The sequence below is a fragment of the Pyrus communis genome, chromosome 11, assembly GCF_963583255.1.
Source record: "Pyrus communis chromosome 11, drPyrComm1.1, whole genome shotgun sequence".
NCBI lineage: Eukaryota > Viridiplantae > Streptophyta > Magnoliopsida > Rosales > Rosaceae > Pyrus > Pyrus communis.
The window spans coordinates 17,143,971-17,150,022 of NC_084813.1; positions in this window are offsets into that span (position 1 = coordinate 17,143,971).

The window sequence follows — 6,052 nt, forward strand, 5'->3', positions numbered from 1 at the left end:
TTAGGGGAAAGAAAAAAACAACCTAATGAAAAGGGGGAACACAGTCAGTCAAACTGTCAATTAAAGTTAGCAAACCAGAATCTCCTTCCTCTCCTCCTCAACACATCCAAAAACAGATATTACTATATTCGGCCTAGTATGTGCTGATTTTCAGGTTTTCAGTTTTTGTTTATCTCGTTGTTCTTTTTATCCTTATCATTAAATAAAGTTATTAGAATATTTTTTATTAAAATTTAAAGTTTTGAAATATTTATTATTATTTTTTCTTAAACTTTTTAAATCACTGAGTCAAAATATTCGTTTCGAGCTCCTAGTACGCGGTTAATTCTTTTTATGATGACAGTGCTAGGGTTTGAGGTAGTCTGTAAAAGTAACTTTTGAGTTGTTATTATTAATACTTTTTATCACTAAATAAACTTCGAGGTTCCCGCTTGTTGGGAAATAATAAATTAAGTTACTAAATTATGTTTTGTTTTCTGAGTTAGTCTTTATAGTGGCAATAAGTTCTAGGTTTCTTTGTCCTTATAATAATTTTTTTTTTTTTTCGTAAAACAAGGATTTTTTTTTTTTTTTTTTTTTTTTTTAAATTTCTTATATTTATTTAGTTAGTCTTGTGTTTGTTTTTCTATAAATATTTTTTAATATTAGAATATTTCTTTCAGAAAAACCCTAATTTTTCACTCCCCAACTTTTCTGGTCGATTCCAGTCTCATGCCTTCCTCCTTCACTTTTGCACGTTACGCTGTATCACAATGAAAAATACAAAAAATAAGATAAAGTCTTTGCAAATGTAATGCTTCTAATTTGGGTTCTATTAACTTAATAACTTGTCTCTTGTGTTATTTGTGTCGCCATCTTCTCCGCTTGGCAACTATGCATGGCAATAGCACACCTTAGCTAGGGAAACAAGTATACGTGCATGGAATCATTTTGTTTCAAATTTTATATATATATATATATATATTAGTTAACAAAAGTCTTGTAACTCAACTAATTAATTAAGAGTGTTAACTTAGAGATCTCAAGTTTAATTTCATAAGAGTTTGTGTAAGAAAAATATATGAACTATCAATTACTCGATGATACGATACGTTCTCCCAAAAAAAAAAAAAACAAAAAGGAGAAAAACGAAAATTTGTGCAAGTATGTTCACCTACAAACAAAAATTCCTCACCCACACACACACACACATATTATATATATCTTAATTTTTTTTTAAGTTAGAATGTATTCTATTTCACGAATCTCACTTTATTCTTATTATATTGCTATACCCTCCATTTCCATCTTGTATTTTTTCTGTGTCTGAAGTTGTCTCATTCCGTCACACCTACAAATAGAAGCGTTGAACTGTTGATGTGGCATGTGCATTTTAGTAATTTTAGCGAAATAGAAATTTCTTCTCCATATATACTTTCAAGAAAGCTTGAGCATATCAGACTAGTTAGTAACATAGAAAGTCAAATGTGATCCACACACTAGCACACCACAGAATGGAAAGAAGAAAAATATAGTACATAGACAAAAAAAAAAGAATACAATAGCGACACAAAATGGAGAAACGGTGAAGAAGTCGATAGTTTTTTAATGGCCAAAACTGATTTCAAATTCTCAAGTCAAACATGCATTGCAACGTCAATAATTTAATTCTTTTTTAAATGAAATAATTGAAGATGGTACCCTCGAAATAATAATTGAAGAAAAATCCAAGTCAGGTCTGGTTAGAAGCTTCTTCTTCGAGGCCACGTCAAGAACCCTACTCAATCGGGTAGAAATTAGAACAGTCTTTCTGGTAAGGAAGTTAGAACAGTCTCAGCTTCCACGTAACCTTCTCTTTTTTGATTTCTTAATTAAAAAACCATCCAATTGAAAAATGGAAGGGATATTCCATAAACAGGATTATGGCATCTTGAAAATTGCATCCCCAAATTTCCAAAAGTGTTTGTGACCTAAGTTTTCTTTTAATTATTTATGCTTTGACTAGAAAATGATTGCTGAGCAAAGAAAATGAGTGCTTTTACTAGAATAAGAGGATGGTATTCATTGTACATGTATCTAATTTTTTAATAATGAGGTTTTACAAAACAAGAGAATGGTAAGACTTTGATTATATTAATACACAAATGTAGAATAACCAAACTATGGAAGCCTCTTTTCTTTAAGTATGTGATGGGAAATTCATAAGTTTGGCCTAGGGGTGGGCATGGGTTGATTTGGGTCAGTTTTAGGCCAAACCTGAAACCAAACAGACCTGGTTGGTAGGGCCAAAATTGCAAACCAAAATCGACCAAGCTGGGTTTAAAACCAATCAAGTCGGTTAACCGACAGTGGCAGGTTGGTTCTTTTGGTTTGTGTGAAGCAGTAAATACATAACAAATTTCTCCCCCAAAAGCTACAGAACATAGCACCAATATGAGTGATTGCTCAAAAAAAGTACAATGAAGCAGCCCAAGGAGAGCACCAAAGCAGTAAATGCTACCTTCTTCAAATGGTCCCCCCAGTTGTTCTCCAAAGGGACTCTTAAACTAATTATTTTCATGTGGTGGAAAAACGGTAACTCGTAAATAACTAACCTTTTATATTGTTACACGTATTAATTATGATTAATAAAATAAAATTAAATATATGCGGGTTAATTCGATTAATTGCACGCTAAGAATTTTGAGAATCAATTTCCAAACCGATTAAATTCGGGACGGTTTGGTTTAACCACTGAAAATTGAAAAATAAAAAGCAAACCAAACCAAGCCACCGATGCGGTTCACTCAGTTTTTTTTTTCTTTTTTTTTTTTTAAATGCCTAGCCTAGTTTGGCCAAATGAAAGGCAAGTCAAGAGGCCCTTCTCTCTTAGGGTAAGAACATGTGAGAAATATATATAAAAAAAAGTCGAGAGAAGACGGTGAGAGAGATGTAGAAGACATGCATAAAGAAAGATACCTACAATCCCTAAAAACTAAAACTAAAACTATTTGAAGTTACTTTCACTTTTAATATTTTAGTTCTTATTTATTTTTCTCTCTCATACTGCCCTTCACCCTCATTTCCTCTTATTTCAAGCACAATAAATAAAAATTATGTTAAAAACTAAAAATAAAATAATTACCAAACTTGACCTTAATTGCTTAATTATTTCTTGCGTGCTCATATGCAATGCATTATTATTATTATTATTATTATTATTGGATAATCATATATTTTTTTTTTCTTAAAAAGGGGGAGGTGGCAAGTTACGATATCTACTCCTTCCGGAGGTCACGAAGATTTACAAAAACATTTCAGCCTCTTCCTAACTATAAAACTAGCTTCCACAAAACAAAAACAAAAACAGAGGCATATCAGTATGCATAATTTTGGGGCCAAATAAAACAAAAACATATACGCTGTACATTGACTTTAACGGGCGGGTGACAAGGTGCCAAAATGGAAATAATGAGGTTTTATATATATCTTCGAATGTACGTAGGAGCTTATGTATCATATCAGCAAATAGTTATATATATATATATATATATATATATATATATATCCCTATCTTCGAATGTACGTAGGAGCTTAGGTATCATATATCTGCAATAGTCATATATAATGAGGAGTGCTCTAGCTACGATTTTCCCAACGACTTATAGAATTCTGGTAATTGTTTTGAAAGGTTTTTGTTTTCCTTTTCTCCCTGATCGAACCAACATCATTAATTATCTGATCTGTGTGGACGCTGACCTTTAAGCTGTGAAACCTCTCAATTCAAAAATGTTAATGCATGTGTTGGTATCCAGTAGACTGTCAGATATTAGCATTGAAATCTAGCAGTCGTTTGAACATGCATGTAATATCCAGAACAAAAACCCTTCTCTCTATCTACCAATTTTCTTTGACTGAAATTTTGTTGGTTTTCAAATTTTTATCTAAGTCCCTGAAATTAATGTGATAATTTATTTCTATTTATGTTACAATATTTTTTAAATTAAAAATTGAAATTTATAGTTGTTTATGTTAATGAGATTTTAAATAAAAAGCCATAATTTGTGGGATTAAAAATATTAAAATATAAGTTATACTATTGTGTTTATATATATATATATATATATATAGATGGGTACATTCATCAAATAAAAAAAAAAAATTATTGTACCAAAACATGGGTACATTCTTCAAAATCACACAAAAAATAATAATAGATATTAGGCTTAATAATATTAGTAAATTTCTTCGATAAAATTTGACTTGAATACATTCTCAAATCAAAGAAAAAGAATCTACCCGTATAAGTTTAAAAATGGACTAGAAAAAAATTGAATAGATTTTTTTGCTAGCAAAAAATTAACAAATTGGTATATTTAATAAGGGGTACATTTTAAGATTAAAAATTTGAAAAAATTACATGAATGGGTACATATAAGATTAAAAAATTGCAAACATTTTATAAAAAGCTAATGGGTACAAACTTATTGTAATTTTTTATTTATTTTGGAATGTTTAGGATTAACAATTAGTTAGGAGTTTAATAAAGGTGTGAGTATTAAAATCCTAAATCAATTATTAATTTTTATTTTAAAAAATTATGTAATTGACATGTAAATTCATTATTACATTAATACTAGAGACTTGGATCAAAATCTAAAAAGTAATAAGATTTCAGTCAATAAATATTAGTAACTAGGAACCGAATATTAATTTTTCCTTTTCCTTAATTAGCTTGGGAAAACTTTTGTGCATTATTTCTGTGCAAATTTACCGTAAACGTAAGTGAACAAATTTTTTATTCCCATTACTGTAAACCAAGCATGGAGATTGGACAAATACTTTATGGTCTCATTTCCTACTGTTTGAGTTTCCATATAGATATGTGAATGAAAATCTTTCATTATCTTCTCTAAATAGACCTAATGAAAATTATATATATATATATATATATATAAATTTTTTATTTTATTTTTATGAAGAAGAAGAATGAAAATTATATTTAAAGCATCATTTTAATTTAAGGAAAAAAATGCCTAGTTCCAACTGTTATTATCGCGGCAGCATTAGACATCAAAAGAAGTATACATGTTCACACTATTGTTTAGAAGTGTTTCTCACTAACAATTATCAACGGATCAGCTAAAAAAAATTTATCTAACCATGCTTTTTCTTACCACCATTTTTTCCACCCTTTGAAACCTTAACTTGAAAATTTAATACTCATATCCCAAGATTTTAAAAGGCGCTGGGCGCTAGTTAGGCGGTGGATAGGGGACTAGCGGCTAAGCGGGGGCCTAGTCGTTAATGTTAATTAATCTTGTTAAATAGCATACAAGTAAATGTTTATTTATACTTAATATATATATATATACACACACACACACAATTGTATTGAGATACAAAATTGCAAACTAGAATGATATATAAATTATAAAGTACTTGAACATATTAAAAACATGAGAAACAAGCATATAATGATTGTTCGTCTAAGTATCCAATAAGTCTCACTTACAATTTATTGTAAAGATAAAAAGCAACATGAAAGTTATATATTTTTTATCTAAGTCAGAGTTGCAGCCTAGGCAATTCAGGAGGGTCTAGGCGCCCTTTCTTTTTTTTTTCAAATGCTTAGTGATTAATTGTGGCGTAGCCAGCTGCCTAGCGTTGAGGTGGTGCCTAAACGGTCCTAGGTGGGAACTCTTAGAACACTAGATTTGCTAACAAATTACACCATGAGGTGATGCCTAAACGGTCCTAGGTGGGAATTCTAATATTGTTGCTGCTTGATCAGTTTTACCATTCAATTAACAAACATTTACCAGAAAATCAATTTTGGACTAGATTTACTAACAAATTACACCATGAGGATTTAGATCCTTATTTTTTTACCACGAGGACTATCTTCTGATTATCTTATCACCACAAGGATCGTTTATCCGATTAAGCCTTTAAATCCTTAATTTTGCAGCCAAATAAAACAAAAACATATACGCACTACATTGACTTTAATTGGCGATCGTATCACATTTGTGAGAACATATGCAATGCCAACAAAACGTGTCAAATTTTGCGACAAGGTAATCGGAAATAA